The following is a 22,526-nucleotide window of genomic DNA, read 5'->3' as shown; positions in this document are numbered from 1 at the left end:
AAAACGTATTCGCCTAAACACTTGTTGGTTTATCCTGAACACCCTCTTTCCATCCAGGTTTGCCAAATTTTGCAAATAAAAAGACAGTGTGCTCAGCTAAATTTGAATTTCATATAAACATCATCAAATCATTTTTTTAGTTTGAGTATGCTCCACAAAATACTTAGGACATACTTAAGTATAAAAATATGTGATCATAAATAATACTAAATGCTATGCAATACTAAATAATACTAAAATATAATAATAAACAAATTAAACATTACAATCTTTACACTTTACTAAAAATGATTTATTGTCTGTCCGAGATTCAAATTGAACTGAGTATCCTGTATTTCTTCTGACAATCTAATTGTCATCACTAGTGTTCTGTAAACAGGTTTAAGTTTTATATTCATTTTATCTATTCTTGGTGATCCTTGTTCACTTTGCAGCCATCTAAATTATCTTCAAAACAGATGAGGACAAAGCACAGTCATAAATTGTGATAGATCTTCATAAACCCTGCATGAAGTCCAATCTCATACTTCTCTGCTATTGTCTCATTTTCACCACCAAAAAGTTGTTTCTTCTTCTTCTTGATATTTTCCATGGCCAGAATCTAAGTAGAGTGGAGTAGGTTACACAAGGTTGTCTTATAAGTACAGATATATTTGGACTTTATGATCTAAATGATTTTTCTGGTTAGGAAAAATCCAGGTTAGGAAAACACTAGTGATTAGCTTCAAAACTTAAGTCCAAATGATCTCTTTTAGTTTGGACCTCACTGTTTTCCTGGAACTCACTTCAATGTACCATTCTTCCTACTAAACTCAAGTATGGAAACCCTGAAGTGGGTACAGCCAATTGATCATTAAGTAGACCAGGTGGAAGCAGCTTGCTGCCAAATAGCTTGCCCCCATCTCCTTCTAGGATGCTTATGACTCTAGTGTGTCATCATCATCCAACTCTGAATGCCTCCTGCAATCAGAGGTCACCACAGGAGAGAGCCCTCGGGAATGTACTGCCACATCAACTGATGTATGCCTGATAGTGTGGCTTGCATTGCTTCTAAGACTCATCAAATAGCTCCTGAACTTCCCTTATTCTGAAGGTTTAATTCAAGGACTCTTAGGACAAATTGCTTTCTTGTGTTAAATGAGAATTTTTACCCACTCAGGGAGAAGGAGCTGGGTAGGGAGCCATTAGTATGAGGATTCACACAGCTGCATTAATAGAGTTGTTTGTCTCAGATTTTCCACAGCATTTTTCATTTGTTTCACATGGTCATGGAGCTTATAAATAGTGAAGAGAAAAATGAATGCGTTTGCATTCAGAATTGGTCTTTTCATTCAAGAGAAAGGATTAGTTTTATTCGCATGTTATCATAACAGTCATTGCTCTGCCTTAGCATCTGAGCAAATGCACTGTAAGTTGTAAAATTGCATCTTATCGGATCTGTGAAGCCATTGATAATGCTGCAATCTCTCATACAAAAACAGTAAACTCTACAAGGCAGCTGTTACTCAGCTGAATTCCAGAAATTCTGATTTCATACAATTGTATTGGGCAAAATGCTTATGATTTCAGGCTAAACAGCATAGACATCATATTGAGAAGCAGCATGAGTATTGAGGAAGGAAATGCAGTTGTGGGACTCTACTTGTACCACAAACTAATTGTACTTACTTGGTCAAGTCTCTTTAATCTATTAGGTTTCAGTTTTCTTCACTTATAAGTAGTGATTGTAGGCTAATAATATTATTATGCTAGGGGCGCCTCGTGCCTCGGTAGGTTAAATGTCTGACTCTTGATTTCAGTTCAAGTCATGATCTCAGGGTTCTGAGAAGGAGCCCTGTGTGGGCTCTGTGGTCAGTGGGAGTCTGATTGAAATGATCTCTTCCTCTCCTTCAGCCTCTCTCCCTGGCTCATGCTCTCTCTCTCTCTCTTTCTCTCTCAAATAAATAAATATTTAAAAATAATAATGCTATTTTATGCTAGTCTCAGAGAATATACGGGAATCATGCTTCATTCCTCTTTCTTGTTTTCTATCACAGTTTGCCTAAAATCTGTCAGCAAATTATGTTGCTTATTATTAAAATATATTCTGACTCTTTTTTGGCCAACTTCACTGCTGTCATTGTGGTACAAGCATCCTCGCCTCATTCCTGAATTGCTGTATTAGACTCTCATTGGTTTTCCTTGTTACACCCTTACCAAAACCCTCCCTTTAAAGATATGAATCAGATCACGTCACTCCTATGCTCCCTCGCTAGTAGTTTCCCATCACATTCAGAGTGAAAGCCAAGATCCTTACAATGGTCTGGCAACTAAACGGCTTGTGCCAGTCCTCTGTTGATTCCTGGGCCTTCACTTCCTTCTATTCTTTCTCTCGCATCTTCTTCCCAAAGAAGAAAATAAAATTAACCATGATGAGAAGACACCTGAGGATTTATTAAAAATATTAATTTTTGATTATTATTTTCTTAGGAAAAAAGTTAGTGTTCAAAAAACCATCCAATTGCCTTCATGGAACTTCAGTCTTCTTACTCCTGTGATCTTCACCTACTTCTTCATTCAGTCACACCAGGCACAACTCACCTTTTGTACCTTGTTAAAAAAGGATCTAGATTCTGAGCTTTTAAGAAAAAAACTCTCCTTTTTCCTTCAGTATTTCTCATACACATGTCATTATTAAATTTTCTCTTTGATATTTGGCTTTTGAATCCCTCCTATTCACAGACTGTCAGTTCCTTTTTACTTTTACTTTCCTACCTTACTAACATAGACCTGCACATTAATGATATTCTAATTTCTTAATACTTTGTTCTTCTAGCACAACAGACTTGTCAATCTGCCCTGAGTAAAATATGCCTTTGAACTTCATTCTTCCATTTCTGAGTTGCCAACATTGCTGGAGGAAAGAAAGCCTTACTGTTAGGTTTCAAAACAAATTGAAATGCCATATTCAATTTTCTTTACACAGACCAGCAATCTTTTCACTCGGTCAGTATCAAATTCTTTACAGCGACTGTCAATATTTTCTATTCTCGCTAGAATTATAGATGACTCCATCCTTCCGTGAAGACCCTAACCAAAAATTTTGACAAGAGTGTCAGTATCTGGAGTAGACGTCATCAGGGAAGAGTAATTGAGAGGTACATGATGATTTGCTCTTTTTGGAATACAGTTGGCTAAGTTGTTTAGATCAACTCTACCATAAAAAGAAACTTCCAAAAATGTGGATAATACATTAGAAGAAAAAAAGCATCAAAGGGCTCCTTTGAAAGAGTGAAAGGGTGATAAGGTGAGCACTGAGTCCACCTGTATGTGACTTCAAGGTAAAAAGGAAAAAGTACTGAACTATAACCACAAGACAGCTCTCTCTCGGATTTGCAGCTTAAATTATATGGTTCAAAAATGCTGAAGCCATGAATGCAGTTCAAATTGGTTCAAGAGCATTAATGAGTTTCCTCAGTGTGAGGCTACCTCTCAGTGTGAGGCTGTGAATCAGGAGGGATATATGGAGGCATTTTGGCAATATTTTATGTCTGGCAATGTTCTTTGTCTTGAGTTGGGGGTGGTTGTTTGCTTTAAAATAATCATTTAAAGTATACATGCATTTTAAAATATATATATGTATGATCACTTTATTATCATGTGAAAAATGTGTTCTGGATTATTTTCTTTGTTATTGAAAGATATAGGATGGGTATTTTCTTTTGGAGAGTTTTGAAAGGAAGCGTTGTTAGTGAAAAGAAGTTTCAGGGAAGCTGAACAGGTGAATAAAGTCAGTTTGTCAACAAATGAAAATAATGATCTTGCTTTTATAGGTGAGGGGTACCTGATGACACAGTACTAAGGTTTCGAAGAAAGACATATTAGAGCCAATTAGTCAAGGGTTAAGATAAACAATGTAGATTTGGGAGTATAGTGTTGTTTCTAAAAAGTATAAGATATTTCTATGAAGACCAACAATTGGGGATTGTATGGCCGAAGGAGGTTAGAGGATTAGATGGTAGTCACTAAGGATTGGCACCCCTATAGCCTTGATCAATCTTCCCTCCAAGTCTTCCATAATACAAACTAAAATCTAAATTAATACAATGTTTTCTAAGCCATTCCCACCACAGCTTCCCAATGGGTTGCCAACCTGTCTTATTTAGGAATCCTGGAGCTGCCCCCTGGGGTTGAGAAATATTCCAGAAAACTTATTATCAAGGGTCAGAGAGTTCAGGAAAGGATGAGGATGAAAAGTAGGTACCAAGATTGTGATTCATTGCGCTACTGGATTTGTCTTTGAACTCCTCAATGCACTTTTTGCTATGTCAAGTTTGTTCTTGTTATAGTGCAACAAAATTATGAAGGGATGCTTATTTGTGGACAATATTGGGAACTATATTTTTGAACAAATGAGCATCCATACAGTATTTATTAGTAGGGAATTGAAATTTAAATTGGAAAATAAAGTTAGCTAAATAAAAATAGAAAAGGCTGAGTGGGAAGTTTTAGAAAACGAGCTTGTCGTCCTGACCTTGATATTAATTAGCTATGGCTTAAGATTTGTAGTCTATGGAATTAGTATAGAGATTAGATCAGGAAGCTGGTATGGATCCATGGATTTCAAAAAGAGCTTTTAAATCTGGAGGATTTTGCTTGTCTTTATTTTATGAAACTTCAGAGAGCCTGTCCTATACTGGTGGTTTTGTGGAAAGGTGATCTAGAGTGTATGTGACAGTATCACAGGTCTTCAATACCCACTTCAAATAGAACGGATATATTTTCATTTGTTTATGGTTCTGGGTAATATTTTAATTGAGCAAAAATTTTAGAACCTAAGAAAGCAATAGACTAAGATTTCAAGGATCTCTTTCTGAAATTCTAAGAAATATTTTCAACTTTTAAAGTGGAAGAGTGTGGGGCACCTGGGTGGCTCAGCAGTTGAGTGTCTGCCTTTGGCTCAGGTCCTGATCTCAGGGTCCTGGGATCGAATTGAGTCCCACATCGGGCTCCCTGCATGGAGCCTGCTCCTCCCTCTGCCTGTGTGTCTCTGCCTCTCTCTCTGTGTCTCTCATGAATAAATAAATGAAATCTTTTAAAAATAATAAATAAATAAAGTGGAAGAGTGTCAGCAAACCTGAGAATATTCTTGTTCCAGGATGGAACTCAAATCATTAATTACGTTAGATTAAAATGTCTAAGTGTGCTTTTACTTTTATATGAAAAACTGTAACTTCAATCACATGTGTATTTGGGTTTATTATTTCTTCTATACTTCCAATAAAATACAACAGATGATTTTTGAATATCATTTCTCTGTAAAATACCTCTACAGACTTTTATTAAACATTATTTCTGAATCCTGAGAAATATTCTTGACAGTTTTCTCAAGTAAAATATGTGCTAAGCCTTTTTTTCATGGTGACAGTGAGCTCTAAAGAAATTACTTAACAAATTATACTTCATCATTTATTCAATAATGTCATTTTAGGAGGAAAGTTGTTTATGTGCTGTGTTCTGTTCTCTTATTTGATTTCCCAATTTTATAGCAGTGATTATTTTTATACTTTGAAATATATGAAAGAACTTAATTTCCTGAGGAAAAAAATAGAACTGCAGGATGAATCTCCTAAACTAGGAAGGGATGAAGTGAGAGTCAGGAGGCAGAAAATGAATTTGACACTGATAACAAAATAAAAATGAAGGATTGGTGTGATAGGGGCCTCTACATCTTAATTGGGGGAAAAACAAAAGCAAAAACAAAAGCTTGTATAAAAACCAAAGCTAAAGCATACTGTAGTTCTGAAAACCTGTTAAAATGTATTTATGTTTCTCAAATTTTCTAAAGGTTTTCCTATGTATCTATCTATCTACACGCACACGCGCGCACACACACACACACACACCGTACAAAGACCTCCATAAGCACCTGCTCGTTGGTAGCCCCTCTTGCATCCATTTCTATGCCAAGGCACAGGGTTGTCCATCTAGTCACAGGATGAAAGGAAGGGGAAGGGCCATATCATGCTATAAGCAGAAAGCAGCGGTGAGGACTGCAGCCAGAGGCGTGATTCAGAGGTACAGTATGCAGGTACTTGTCTGGGAGGAACAGCCCAACCTTTAGTCCTGTGAGGAACATCAAAAGCTAGAAAAGAGGGAGCTGACTTGTTCTTTTGGAAAATGAGTGCTTTTTGCTTCCTGTCACGTTGACCTGAGAGTGTCTCAGTCTTGCTGAAGCTGAGTCGCTTGAAGTCAGGCTAGTGTGTGCGGGGCAGGGTAAGTGGGGCTTCGGTGTGGCCCTGAGTATGACTCACTCTCGTCCCAGGGATTGTGCGTAAAGAGCTCAGCTATTTCTTTGTTTGAGGTCCTCTTGCTCCTGGCACAGATACTTTATAGTTCTTTAATGGCACTCGAAGTGACCTTTTTGTGTTCCCTGTATTTACTATGCCTTTTGGCCATTTATTACTGAAAATGTTTTCATTCTTGTTACCGTCGAACCTTTTGGTTTACAGACCTCTCGTCAGAAAACTTAGACAAAATCCAATTATTTAGCCTTAAATTTCTGTTTTCCCCAAAATGTCCTAAAATGTATTTATTGAAAATAAATATCTAAAAGTCACTCAAATCCATAAAGAACCAATTGACCCAGGGCTGCTCTTAGAATCATTGTAGGGAGGTAAGTGTTTCACAGGCCCGCGTTATGTGTTGGAATACACATCTGCCGATCACTGGCACCCCCACCCAAAGAGAGGGAGTTGTTTTTGCCACTAAGTATATTAGGAAACAGTAACTTGATGCAATATATACAAAGGGGCAAAAAGGGACACAAAATGTCTTATAAAAATGGCCAAATTATTAACTACATTTCTTTAAAAAAATCATTTTAAGTAAGTAGACATGGGAATTAGAGAAAAGCAGGAGCATTAATATACGGAGGGATACACTGGATATAATTGAGAAAACTGGAACCGATTTTAGTTTTACACATTTCCATTAGGCGTCTGTGGTACCTGTCAGCCTGGCAGAAAAGACATTTATCCATTCAATAGTTGTGCAGAGAATGGTGATCTAGTCTGTGTTCCTGAACAACTAATGAGACCAAGTTTCATTTCACCCCACTGAAATCAACCTTGAAGGGCTCTTTCTTTCTTTCTTCTTTCTTTCTTTCTTTCTTTCTTTCTTTCTTTCTTTCTTTCTCTCTTTCTCTTTTTTTCATTTTTTTCTTTTCTTTTTTTTTTTATTATCCAAGATTTCTGTGGCAGGTTCTAAGAAAGCAAGTTTAAAATTATCCTCAAGAATATCTTTTATTGACACTCTCGTGCTTGTTTTTCTTACTTTAAATTTTAAGACTTGTCTCTAAATTTTTCTTGATAACGTGGTGGACAGATAGAGATAATTACAAATAACAGGGTTTTGATTTTAATCCTGGTTAATTAACTGAGAAAACGTTAAAGAACCCTGCCTTTAGATTCTGCTTCCTTTGGACTGGGAAATAAATGTTTCATGGGGAAGTATAAAGCAATAATTGAATGACACCTGAACAATTTTTTTAACTTTTTCTGTCTTTTTGTTGTTGTTGTTGTTGGTATAAACCGTGTAGATCATTCATGATTGCAAGGACTTCATATAGGGCTCTTATTGTTTTTCAACTCTTAAACATCCAGAAGCTTGCAGAAGCAATAGGACAATGTTTAGAAAAGTATTTTAAAGCATGCTTGCTCTTACGGTGCATCCATTAGGGAAAGCAATCAACTGAATTATAAAACACTGTTTGAGAAGCAGCCTGACAGGATCAAAACAGTGCAGACTTTGGAAACACTACATTCACAGTCATATTCTGGATCTTCCCTTTAGGGGTTGAGTGTTCTTAGACAAGTTACTTACTCTCACTGAGCTCCAGTTTCTTTACTAGAAAATTTGGATTAGAAATAATCCAAAGCACTTATAGTGCTGGGATATATGAGGCAGGTTACCAGAAAGAAAGAGATGATATGCTCACAAAGTTAGCTGAAGGTAAGTTAATGAAGGGACTATTTCCAGAACTTTGGGCCAGGGAATCAGTAAGGGATGGTGAAGCATCCAGAGCATAGCAGCAGCAAGAAGCCTAAAAGGGCCAGAGACTGTGAGAATGCTGCTTGACAAGGCCTGTGAGCTTTGGTAGAGTAACGTAGCTTCTGCTAGACCAAGGTAAGGTAGAGAGGAAGAAGCAGGGGAATAACCAGCCTGCCCTATGCCCTCCTACTATGCTCTAATTTCTGTCATGTGCCTCCTTTTCAGCTGAAGGTAACAGGGAGCTAGCAGACAGAAGAACCTGAATGACGTAGTCCTGGTGTTGTGGGGCCCAGAGTACACAGGAGAAAGGCACCCTATGGGTGACGCACATCGAGAATAGGCATCACATTCACTGGCATGTGTTAAATATCCACTCTACAACAGGAAGAATGAAAAATCGACTAACTGCTCTATCTTTGCTGCAGTGAAAACATGATCTTCAAATCTTTAATAAATCTCATACATGTCCATTGGTCTTTTATGGTATTTTTCCCTTCAGTGAAAATCAAGATAAGGGGCACCATTTCATGCTTGAGTTAATGCCAGGGCAGAGATTAAAAACAACAACAAGAGCAACAACTACAAGACTCAGAGCAGGAAATAACATATCAGCAGAGTCAAGAAGTCAGAGCCAGAAAAGGACTTGAGGGCACAAGGTCTCTAGGGATTTATAGAAAATTTTGGAGCACCATTGTTTGGATTTTATGCAAAAAAAAAAAAAAAAAAAAAAGAATAAAAGAAAAGAGAGTTTGTTGAGGCAATCTCATCTGAACCATTAGAAGCAAGAGAACATAATTGAGGGACACCTGGGTGGCTCAGTGGTTGGGCGTCTACTTCAGCTCAGGGTATGATCCCGGGGTCCTGGGATTGAGTCCCACGTTGGGCTCCCTGCAGGGAGCCTGCTTCTCCTCCCTCTGCCTGTGTCTCTGCCTCTTTCTGTGTGTGTGTCTCTCGTGAATAAATAAATAAAATCTTTAAAAAAAAAGGAACATAATTGATATCTGGATTAAAAATAAATGAAAGCCATCACAAGTATATATTTGGGAGCACTAAATAATTCTGCAGTTTTGTGAAAGAACGAAAAAATAAGTGCTTTCTCAGCATCTGTAGTGACCCACAGTCTCTGCCATCTGTCACTGCCATGCAGAGTTAGCAAAAATAGCACAAAGTTGATTGAAGTCCCCTTGTACGGCAAATGGACAGAGGACATCAAAGTTTAGCTCGCAGAACAATAGCAGAATTCTAGGTCAGAGGGAAGGAAAGAGCAAACTGGACCAACAGCAAAATCGAGTAACCCGAGAAGATGAATCCAGTCTGAGAGCTGAACTTACAGGGCGGCAGGAACAGGCAGGGGATGGGAAGCATCTGTCTACAGCAAGTTGCATGGAAGTGGCCAGCATTCTGTTAGACGCATGGCACCGCCAAGAACTGGAAGAATCTGAGATTTGACCTCATGTGAAAGCTCAGAAGGGAGAAGGCAAGAGCTTTCTGGATGCTGACAGAAGACACAAGACTTCCGGTCAGGTACAAAGGACTGTATGACTCGTGATCCAGCCAGCAGCATGAGGATCAGCATATTTGTGCCTGTCTCCTTGGACCTCAAGTCTCATGGGGTAATGTGAAGGGGTCCAGCGGACGTCTGCATTGTGGTGCACACAGATCTCTTATTAGGGGCAGAAGCATGCCCGGCCTTTGCTCCAGAGGGTGGTACTCTATCTCTGGCCATTCCCCAGACAGACATCCATGAAAAGGCCATTCACGACAAAGGACAGTTACCGCCTCACTAACAAGACAGGCAGAAATGTGAGAGAGCTGCATCCCAACAATTTCCATGGTCTGTAGTCAGGCATAGATGTGAGAGACCAGCAGTGGGATGGTGCTTGAACGTGAGTGTGTGTCACAAACCATAATCCCTATCACAAATCTGGCATATGTAGACATTATTATCAACACAGGATGTGAGAAGTAATTTTCTATAATAATTTGCTGTGGGTCTTATAGCATTTAAATATTGTATTTTATAGATGGAAACTGAAAGAAAAGACTAAAGAAGCAAACAAACTAGCAGTTGGGAAGGAATGATTGATTGATCACCAGCTGACTATTTCTGCCTCAGCTAAGAGAGGAAGAAAGGCCCAGCAGGGATTCTGGGGGAAAATTATGATGTCTGTAACTGTAAGACTTTGGGCCCCAATCCCAGTACAGTGACAGCTGTGTTAGAGTCCGAGGGTGTCTCCTTCACTTTAACCCTGCCCAGTGCCTCTAAAGCCAGTGCTCCATTCTAAACTGGGGCTGAGCCAAGTCCTGCTTTATCACAGCAGGCCTTCCGAGGGAGGCACACAGAAGGTGAAGGAATCCAAGAGTAAGCACAGCATGAACTAAACCAACGGAGCCCTGAGAAGATGATGCTTATGAACACACAGCCTTTATTCCAAGTGCTACCAATTGTCAGGTGGCTCACTGGGACTGGGCATCCCCTAGGTCCTCACACTGATTTTTAAAAATCACATGAGTTTTCAACTCTTAAAAATCAGGAGAATTTGGGGTGCCTGGATGCTTCCATTAGTTAAGCTTCTGACACTTGATCTCAGCTCAGGTCTTGATCTCAGGGTTGTGGGTTTGAGCCCCATGTTGAGTTCCAGGCTGGGTGTGGAGCCTACTTTAAAAAACAAAACAAAACAAAAAAAAACTTAGGAAAATTCACCCAAATAATCTAATTATTGGCTTAAAAACAAACAAACAAACAAACAAACAAAAAAACCTTGTATACTTGGCTTACATGTTTAAATGGCAAAACTTAGGTTTGCTAACTCGAGTGAATCTGGTGATTTTTTTCACTTGGTCTCAGAAGCTATCACTCTATTTTGTCCCTTAAATGCTGAGGCTTAATGTCAGTTAGCGTTTTTCACACACGTAAGCATTTTTCTTATAGCTACAGTATACTGTAGGGAATGTCTTCTCTAATCTAGCTTACCAGCCTAGTCCCTCAAGACACTTGAGTTTACAAACTCTGCTTTAACCTGTTTTTTTTGTTTTGTTTTGTTTTGTTTTGTTTTGACTCTGAAAGGCCTCATTGGCCCTACAACTAGTAGAGGCTTTTACCCTGACCTGTGTACTTAGGATTGTGCCAAAACTTGATGTCCTGTGAGAGAATGAAATGAGTCTCTACAGGCCTTCATCTTCCAACGGTAGAGGCTCTAGGAGCACTTGGGGGGCTCAGTTGGTTAGGCGTCCAACTCTTGATTTTAGCTCAGATTATGATGTCAGGGTCATGAGATCGAGCCCCATGTCAGGCTCCACTCTGGGCATGGATCCTGCTTAAGATCGTCTCTCTCCCTTGCCCTTTGCCCCTCCCCCCAGCCTCTTAAAAAATAGAAGTTAGGCTCTGCCTTGGTTTCAGACAGGGCACACTTGGATCTGCAATTCTGTTGAAGAAGCTAACAATTTATAAATACAGTATTTTTGGATTTTCATCATTTTACAAAAGATACGTATTTTTCCTACAAAGAAGAAATACTCTGGCTGAGATTCACTGTTTAACTATTGAATGAAAATCTTAAGAATCCTTCTGACATTATTGATGCTTTTTTGTCTTATCTTTCCATGTTTTTTCCACACTTTCGATGTAATAACAGCCACGGTTCTATCAGTAACATTCTGTTGTGTCCATAGAGTGAGTGGGAAGCTTGGGATGGAGCCTAGACTAGCTTCACTAGCTGTCCACCCACATCACATCTGTCCTTGGCTCTGAGCCTGTGAGCCAATTTGAGGCACATTATACCAATATTGTTACCCTTAGTTCATGAAATGCTTGTCCACATCAACATGCCTTGTTATAACCTCCCACTGACGTGTTGATGCTATTCGACTGATTATAAGTCTTTGCTACAGAATTTAAATTTAAACTAGAACAATAATACAACAATTACAAGATGAAGTCAGCAGTATTTACATCACAGTAGTTGCCTGTCAAGATGAGACAAAGAAAAAAGCTGTATTTTTATGACTACATTATGCCAGTATGGGGGAGCTTAAAAATAATCCTTAGATATAATGAAATGTCAAGATAATTAAGGGCACGTGGACCTGTTGTACATTCAAACTTTAATTTCAAAATCAAATAATTATTATTATTTTTCTTTATCCAAGTTTAACAAACAACAGATTTAAAGGGCTTAAACCCATGTTGGATGGAAGGGGGTGGGGAGAGAGGGAGTCAGATCTAAGACTCAGGACCAGAAGGTGGCAGCAGGGAGCTAGGATGAGTGAGCTCAGGGGCACCTCTCTTCTAGGAAGGGAAGCGGCTCAGCCTGGAGGGAGCAGGATGTCTAGGCTTCTAACCATGGTTTGGAAGCCATCAAGGCCTCGAAAATCAGGGAGTTTTGTGTTCTACACTAGAAGTATGAGGATTCATGAAGACGCAGTGGTTTTAGATTGCAAGTGCTAGGGCTGGAAGTCAGGTGGAAGATGACACATAAACCACCAACTCTATAGGTTAATAGAGCTAACTTTTAAAGTCCCATATTAGGCTGGTTGGCTTTTAAATGCCTGGAAGCGTCTCTATGTCATCTCTTTGGAAGATGAGGCTATGGTTGATAGTTAATAAGCAATTTAAAATAATCTTATCTTAAAATTCATGGATCAAAAGTCTAAATATGTAAAACCATCCAAGGTAAAAATTTATTAACATCCTACTGATTTGTATAGAAAGAATGCTATCAGAAACAAAATGCAGCATTTAGGGGAAGGAAGACGAAAGACTAGTGGTGATCTTTTTCTAAAGAATACAAGCATAGGAAAACTAAGTTTATGTAACGGCAAAGAAGAAAATCAATTTACTAAGTTCCAACGTGACAAACATTATGTTGTCCTAAAAAGCAACTAAATATATCTCCTGTTACTTGAAAAGTATTTCTGAAGTTGAAAGTTGAAATTAAAAAAAAGAAAATTGAAATAAAAGCAATTTCTGTATCATTGAGCCTATATTTAAACATGAGAAAAGATGTAATTGTATAATAAGAAATAATTCAAGAAACTTCCTCAAAATACAAGTTATCTAAAGAAAATATTTGAATAGAAATGCAAACCTTTGAGTGTAGCAGAGAATTTACCTTAGAAAATAGATTATTGGTCAGCCCAGGTGGCTCAGTGGTTTAGTGCCTGCCTTCGGCCCAGGGCATGATCCTGGAGATCCGGGATCGAGTCCCACGTTGGGCTCCCTGCATGGAGCCTGCTTCTCTCTCTGCCTGTGTCTCTGTCTCTTTCTCTCTCTGTGTGTGTCTCTTATGAATAAATAAATAAAACCCTAAAAAAAAAAAAGAAAATAGATTGTTTACTAAATAACTCATTTATTTTTCTTTTTTTTTCTCATTTATTTTTCTATGTTTCTTTTATGTTTAGTGCAATTCTTTGTCCACAGCAGGCACCAAATATATGCTTAACCATATAGTTGTGTTAAAATCGAACACCAATGGAAACTAGATTTGAAAAGTCCCTAAGCAGACAATAGTCTAGTTCATCCTGTGAGACAGCTGATATTTACTTGACCTGGGTCACTTCTTGCTTATGCCTCTGAAAATCATAAGCGAAACTTAAACTGTTCTACAAAATTGATATAAGGTAAACACTAACCAATTCTTTTTCATTTAAAGAAATTCTAATATTGTAACCAATCACTCTGAAGAATATGCAGCCGCTGCCTCCAAACTAGGTGCCTCGAAGCCTCGTTCCATGTTTTAGTTTGAGTGCTCCTGGCCTGCAAGCTATCTTTTTGGTGTGTGCACAATAACCTTTTACTAGTTTACTAATTTATTAGTTTTACTTCTCTTTTTTTTTTTTTTCTGAACTTTTGAAGTTTTACAAATTTGGCAATTATTGGCACTATCAAAGCCTTTCCCTGGATTAGCCACCCTTAATGCAGAAGTAAAGTGATTGGGCTCAGTGAACTTTAACTAGGTTCACTTCTAAGAACTCTACTAGAGTTCTATGCACTTTGAAATATATTATGGGATTCAATCTTTTTTTTTTTTTCTAAAGTAGATTTTATTGTTCTTTGGTTTTACAAATGAAGATATCGAGATTCACAGAAGTTAAGTAATTTACCCTAATCACACAGTAAGTAGCAGAGTTAGAATCATATTTTTCAGCTTCAAAGCCGATACTCTTTCCAGTCCATTTTAGTCAGGAAGAGCGAAATTCCTACCTTATAGGTATTTTCACTCTGCAACACTGGTAGTTACCACTAACGGATCTTGACACATATTTCCACTAATCTGGAGTTCCAAGAATTCTGTTCTACACAACAATTTAGGCCAAAACTTCCAGTTAATTAGATATGTCATTTTAGTTGAAAACTCTTGGTCAATTCTGCATAACTACATCTGTCTCCTTTTGTTTAATACATGGTAAATATTAGCTCCTATCACCAAACCTACACTCAAACCATGGGTGAAGAAATGACAAAATATGGTATTTATCTCCTAGAACTATCATGGGAAAGGATGGGGAGAAAGATGTACCTAAAGGATAAAAACAAGTTCTACTTTACGAATTCTACTATTATATGAACATATTTTTAAAAATCACCTCAACAGTGGCACAAAAACTCTTCTCATGGACAAAATTGTCTTTGTTTAAGAAAACATGTTTCTAACCTGCCCAGGATGGAAAGCGAGACTTTGGTTGTGTGGATTTACAGAAGATAAACCAAAAAAAGAATTAAACTGCTCAACTTTGGAAAAAGAGAGGGAGAGAGAAATGAGAGAGACCATCGAGAGAAGCAGATATAAGAAAACATTTTTGAGAAATTACACATTCTTGATGCACTTTCAAACTCAGTAAGAACCTGCTGAAATTTTTGCCTGAGAGTTCGGTGGCCTGTATTTTTGGATTCTATTGGAAGCAGAGCCTGAAACATAGCCTTAGGCGCAAATGGTTTCTTTGAAAGTGATTTCAGGAAGTGAAAGTCAAGAAAAGAAGAGTGAGACCAGGAAGAGTAAAGGCTGATAAGGGTGCACTGTGAGCTGGGTACCATTGTGAGCAAATGGCGTTGACTTCCTCTAGGACCTTCTGAGGAACCATACAGTACATCATAGTTTTTTCACCAAAGAGCAGGAAGCGAGGGCAATTATCCACCAAGTCATTTTTTCCTTAGGGTGAGGGCTGTCCTCAGGGGCGCAATCCCCTGCACTTCTGGTTATGGCTGTATTTTCTAGGTGGTTGTCCTGACCTAATCTTGGAGAAAGCCCTTAGGCAGTAAAAAAAAAAAGACTCCTTGTGACCCGGAGGCAATGTGCGTGCCACAGACCATGACAGCTGTGGCTAAGATCTGATGGACTGAGGGGTTAAGGAGGGGGCACTGCAAGCATCTGCTGTACAGTATAATTTCCCATTTCTTTCTGCCACTAATCTGCATGAGACTTTTATTCATTGAAAGTAAAGTCTTAAATAGGAGAGTCACACAAATAAAACATTGTATCTCTATGATTATTTATGATTTTCAATTAGTATCTTTCTGTGATGATTTGCATTTTTTTGTGCTATTTAAGCATACAACCAGGAAATCATATGTCTTTGAAGATAAAGGTGACCTAATAAATTTAATATGCTCATCTCTTCACTTCAAGAATAAATCATCTTGATGATTTACATTTAAAGAATTATCAGGGATAAGGCTCATGGATAGAATTTGTTCAGTGTAAAAAATATTCTGATATTAGGGAAATATTCAGAGGGAAATACTTTGAATTAACAAGAAGACTGTAGTTATATCCATAACATTGCTTAACTCTTAAAAACATTGACAAGAAGAACTTCTTGCTGTTTCTTATTTTATTTTATTATTTTTTAAAGATTTTATTTATTTATTCATGAGAGACACAGAAAGAGAGGCAGAGACACAGGCAGAGGGAGAAGCAGGCTCCATGCAGGGACCCCGACCGACATGGGACTCGATCCTGGGACCCCAGGATCATGCCCTGAGCCAAAGGCAGACACTCAACTACTGAGCCACCCAGGTGCCCAGTGATTCTTATTTTAATAATAAGAGTTTGAATTAATATAGCAAGTGATATGCAAAGTCACTTCAAAACATTTGGAAATTGTTTTAAGTAGGCTAACCAAAGTCCTTGTTATATTGAAATATTAATATTCATAAATTCTTTATGATATTTAATATTTTAAGAAAGGGCACACATACAGATTAATGGATTTGAACAGCAAGCTATTGTTTTACTTTGCCTTCTGACTTGGTGGAAAGACCAAGTAATAGTGGAAGTCATATATTATGTGAGCTAAATGGATTTTTTCCTAGAACCCTGTATTGCTTTTTGACAATTCATTTCACAACATCACCACCATATATTTCCAAATTGAATTATAAGGGCTTCTATGCAACATACATATTTATGGGAGTTTTGCCACTTTAGTTCTACACTCTAGTGTTAGCTCCTCATTTTAAATCATTAGAAACTCTGCATCTCTTCTTTTAAAACATCAGCATTACTTCAATAATGTTAGAGTCCACACAAATTGATTATAATAACTCTTGCTTTGGTATCTTGCAGATGCCTGTTTCTGTTTCCAAAATGTTATGTTTTCTTGATTCAACTAAATACTATGATATATTTTGGGGCTAGATAAAGTTGTAATTCTTTGGTTAGTCAAATACGTGTCTGTGTGTGTAACATATTTCATAATGTTTATATCAGATTTCATTACTATAAAATTTTAGGTCAGTTTGAAATTTAGTTTGTAAAGAATAGAAAGGGTATACAGAAAAAGCAGAACATTTAGATTTTTCTAAAAGTCAGCATAAAAGTCCACAAAAATAAGTATACATTAAAATTAGAGACAAGATAAAAAGATAATAAGGTTAAGACAAGACCAGCTGAGGGAAAAACCTAGGGGAGTTACTAGAAAAGCACATAGAGAAAAATGATAGAGCAGTAAAAGAGCTAGTAGTATATTTGTGCTCACAATAAAATACATTTTATTTTGTCACTGAAAATAAATATTCAAAGTGAAAGCAACTGTATTTTTATTCAATTATATTTGATTTATTCAATGGCCAATAATTCACATAAAAACAAATGCAGCACTGCTTTCTAACATTGCATCACTTTAAAGCAGCATATGACTATCTGCCCAATTTGGAGGGCGTGTATGGGATGGGTGGGCTGACTGAAATACAGACTATACGATGCACATGAAACACACTTTGTGGAAGTCTGGTTAACATCATATAATATAAAGATAGCAAGGTGGTATGTGGAGATGACAATTATTTAAACTAGATTAGCAGGTAAGAGAGGGCATAAATATTCATCTCCCAGGGCAGCCCGGGTGGCTCAGCCGTTTAGCATCTGCCTTCAGCCCAGGGCGTGATCCTGGAGACCAGGGATCGAGTCCCACGTCGGGCTCCCTGCATGGAGCCTGCTTCTCCCTCTGCCTGTGTCTCTGCAGCTCTCTCTCTCTCTTTGTGGCTCATGAATAAATAAATAAAACCTTTAAAAAAAGTATTCATCCCCCAGAGCAGCTAAATCTGAGATGATTGCCATCAAATTTAGAATATTTGTTTGGGATGGGCTGAGGCAATGTAACATATATAGAGTCTGTTTTTGTTTAGGTTTATTTTAAATGGCCTCCAAATACCTTGAAAATAAGTAGCAATAACAGTCCCATGTAACTATTGATTAATGGAAACATGGCATATGTATTAGATGTTCAAGAAAGGGAATACAAAGGGCTGAGGGAATTATTATTTAAAGATGGCAAATGGAAGACACAAGGCGATGCTGAAAGATAGGTAAAGATTGAATATGATTCTTTAAAAGTTTACAAATGCAGATACTTTAAATTGTGATTGTTGATAACAACTGGGCAAATTCTCCTAGGTGGTTACTCAGTTGAACATGTCTCAGTGTTTGGCAGTTGCAGGTCTTTGTTTATGGAAAAAATGGGTTAATATATATATTTTTAGGCATGGGGTAAACCAGCTGTCTTATTTTAGGTATAAGGTGATGTGGAAAAAAGATGATGTGGAGTGTACAGGAAAGACATTGAGGTATAGGAGTTGCTAGTGTGTAGGGCTGTCATACTTACAGGCCGTCGTGGGAGAAACATATGATGGAAAATTTCGAAAGGAGGAAGGTTGATGTCAGTACCACGATTTATTTCAGAAGGGGAGATTCAGTTTGCAGTGCCTCCGAAGTGTAAGAGGGTTATGTGTGGAAATTATGACTCTTAATTTTTTTTAAGATTTTACTTATTTATTTGAGAGAATGAGACACAGAGACCACGAGCAGGGGGAGGGGTAAAAGGAAAGGGAGAGAGAGATGCAGACTCGCTGCTGAGCTTGGAGCCCTACAACTCAGAGCTTGATGTAGGGCTTGATCCCAGGACCCTGAGGTCATGACCTGACCTGAAGTCAATCGCTTGACTAACTGAGCCAGCCACCCAGGCACCCCTATGACTCTCTCTTAAATAGAAAAATACAAGTAGATAAGAAAGAGACTAACAATGAATATTGAAAGTGCACAAGTATTGAAGTACCATATAGTACATTATTTACCTAAAATTGTGAGTGCTGAAAGGGTCTGACTTATGGGTAAAAAAAAAAAACAAAACAACAACAACAAAAAAAAGATTCTTTTATTGTGTAGAAACGTGATTATGTAAGAATGTGTTTATTAAGAGTATGTACATGCATGATTTTATTTTAAACAGAGCCAATGGACAGAAGTTTCTTTTTCCCCTCCAAATATTTTCAAAAAGGGAGTTGGCCTTCTGCATGGGGTACACACAGAGCTGGGGGAATTACTCTAAAGATTGTAAATGGTAGAAACAAGGCAATGCTGAAAGATGATAAATATTGGAATGGATGATAAAATACATATTTTAGATTTTGTTTGATTTTAATAGGCATTGGAGGATTCAAGAGGTTATACATAATAAATGAAGACACTTTTAAAAAAAGATTTTATTTATTTATTTGAGAGAGAGAGAGAAAGAGAGCACAAGTGAGATGGGAGGCAGAGGGAGAAGCAGACTCCTGCTGAGCAGGGAGCCCAATGTGGGGCTTGATCCCAGGACTCCAGGACCCCAGGACTCAGGGATCATAACCTTAGTCAAGGGCAGATGCTTTTTTTTTTTTTAAGATTTTATTTATTTATTCAAGAGAGACACACAGAGAGAGAGAGAGAGAGAGAGAGAGGCAGAGACACAGGCTGAGGGAGAAGCAGGCTCCATGCAGGGAGCCCGACGCGGGACTCGATCCCAGGACCCTGGGGTCACACCCTGGGCTGAAGGCAGGTGCTAAACTGCTGAGACACCCAGGATCCCAAGGGCAGATGCTTAACTGACTGAGCCACCTAGGCACCTCATGAAGACACTTTTAATAAAGATCTTATCTTGTCTTTGAAAATATTGTTTGGTTATAAAACTGTGTGCCAATTTAGGAATATATTCAATTATATCTTTTAGGTGAAATCCTGCATTTCTTTCTTATTTAATGTTTCTCTTACATTGTCAGGGTCAATGAAAGCATGTCCCCAAAATGCTGAAACTGATAATAATGATAACTATTATTTGCTTCCTGCTTATTTTGTCTAGACCCTGTTTTGATTTTTTTTCTTTTATTTTATATCATTTGGCCCATAGAGAAAACATACAAAACATTAGAGGTTAAATGACTGCCTTTAAAATGCTCAGCTAATAAATTCTGGCTCATGAGTACAAGCCTGAAGTACCTGCCTGGCTCAGTCAGTGTAGCATGTGACTCTTGATCTCTGGGTTGTAAATTCAAGCCCCATGCTGGGTGTAGAGAGTAATTTTTTAAAAAATAGAAGAAGAGTAGAAGCCTATGTTGGACACACTCACATGCTCTAATTTCTACATTACACTGCTTTGCCTGTGGACATATTATCAAAACCTCTCAATGTCCGTCAATATAATTAAAGTTATAAAAATTTTACACATGTAGCTATTAATTAATTGATCAAATTTTTCTTATTTTCTATGCACAGGCATACCTCAGGGATATTATGGGTTCAGTTCAAGACAACCTTAGTGAGGTCAGTATCAAAATAAAGGAAGTTGAGTGAATTTTTTGCTTTCCTAGTGCATGCAAAAGTTATGCTTACACTATACTGTAGTTTGTTAATTATGCAGTAGCATGGTGTCTAAAAGATGTACATACTTTAATTGAAAAATACTCTATTGCTAGACGGCCTGGGTGACTCAGTCAGTTGGACATCCAACTCTTGATTTCGCCTTGGGTCATGGTCTCGGGGTCATGGTGTCAAGCCTTGGTTCAGCGTGGAGCCTGCTTGATATTCTCTCTCTCCCTCTCCCTCAGCAAGTCATAATCTTTTTGCTGATGGAGGGCCTTGATGTTGATGGCTGCTGACTAATCAGGATGGTGGTTGCTGAAGGTTGGGGTGGCCGTGGCAATTTTTTTTTTTAATTTGAGTATGGTTTAGTATAGTTATATTAGTTTCAGGTATACAATTTGGCAATTTGATGAGTTTACATATTATGCTATGTTCGCCACGGTGTGCCTACCAAGCACCTGTCCCGTTACATCACTACCACAATATCATTGTATTCCTTATGCTCTGCTTTTTATCCCTGTGACTTATTCATTCCATTACTAGAAGACTGTATCTCCCACTCCCCTTCACCTATTTTGCTCACCCTCTAACCCACTCCTCTCTGGCTACCATCAAAGAGGATTTCTGTATTTATAGGGCAATTGCTTAACATAAGACAGCAATGAAGCACGCTACGTCAACTGACTATTCATTTCACCAACAATTTCTCTGTAGAATATGATGCTGCTTGATTGCGTTTCACCCACAGCAGAACCTCTTTCAAAACTGGAATCAGTCCTCTCAAAGTTTATGTAACGTTCTAAATCCTTTGCTGTCACCTCAGCAATCTTCACAGTATCTTCACCAGGAGTAAATTCCATCTCAAGAAACTATTTTCTTTGCTCAGCCATTAAAAGCAATTCTTCATCCACTCAAGTTTCATCATGAGACGGTAGCAATTCAGTCACATCTTCAGGCTAATAAAGAACTATTTCTATTTCTTTTATTATTCTCACCCTATCTGCACTGCACCACTTCCTCCATTAGAGTCTTGATCTCCTGAAAGTCATTGATGAGGGCTAGAATCAACTTCTTCCAAACTCCTGTTAATATTGATATTTTTTCCTCTTCCTATGAATCATGAATGTATGAATTTTTTGTTGTTTCTGTTTTGTTTTGATTTTAGGCAAGCTCCGCACCTAGCATAGAGCCTAATGTCAGGCTCAAAGGGTTGGATGTTTAACCAATTGAGCGACTCAGGTACCCCCGAATTATGAATGTTTTTAGTGGCATCTAGAATGATGAATCCTTTCCAGAAGGCTTTTGATTAACTTCACCCAGGTCCATTAGAAGAATCACTATGTATGACAGCAATAGCCTTACGAAAAGTGTTTCTTAAGTAAGATTTGAAAATCAAAATCACTCCTTGATCCATGGGCTACACCAATGTATCTTGTGTTAGTAGGCATGAAAAAAAACATTAATCTCAATGTATATCTCCATCTCCATCAGAGCTCTTGAGTGACCAGGTGCATTGTCAGTGAACAGTCATATTTTGAAAGGAATCTTGTCTTCTGAGCCATAGGTCTCTAAGTGGCCTTAAAATAATCAATAAACCCTGTTGTAAACAGATGTGATTACATTGCCAGGGTAACCTAGACTTTGCTGTTCCATTTATAGAGTATAAACTGAGTAGATTTAGCATAAGTCTTAAAAGCCCTAGGCTGGTCACTAAGCATCGGCTTCAACTTCAAGTCACCAACTATGTTAACCCCTAACAAGAAAGTCAGGCTGTCCTTTGAAGCTTTAAAGCCAGGCACCGACTTCTCTGTAGCTATGAAAATCCCAGGTGGCATCTTCCTCCAATAGAAGATTGTTTTGTCTACCTTGAAAATGTGTAGTTTAGTGTAGCCACCTTCATGAATCATTCTAGATGGATCTTCTGGATAACTTGCTGCAGCTTCTACATCAGCACCTGCTGCTTTACCTTGCACCCTTCTGTTATGGAGATGGCTCCTTTCTTTAAATCCTATACACCAGCCTCTGCCAGCTTTAAACTTCTTTTATGCAGCTGCTTCGCCTCTCTCAGCCCTCATAGACTTGAAGAGAGTTAGAGCATTGCTCTGGATTAGGCTTTGGCTTGAGGGAATATGTGACTAGTTTGTTCTTCTGTCCACACCACTAAAACTTTCTCCATATTAGCAATGAGATCATTTCACTTTTTTTTAAGATTTTATTTATTTATTCGTGAGAGACACAGAGAGAGGCAGACACACAGGCAGAGGGAGAAGCAGGCTCCATGCAGGGAGCCCGATATGGGACTTGATCCCGGGGACTTCTGAATCATGCCCCGAGCCAGAGGCAGATGCTCAACCATTGAACCACCTAGGTGTCCTGATATTTTAC

The sequence above is a fragment of the Canis aureus genome, chromosome 13 (genome assembly GCF_053574225.1).
Source record: "Canis aureus isolate CA01 chromosome 13, VMU_Caureus_v.1.0, whole genome shotgun sequence".
Classification (NCBI taxonomy): Eukaryota; Metazoa; Chordata; class Mammalia; order Carnivora; family Canidae; genus Canis; species Canis aureus.
The sequence above is the reverse complement of the archived record's forward strand: the minus strand, read 5'-3'. Positions refer to the sequence as shown.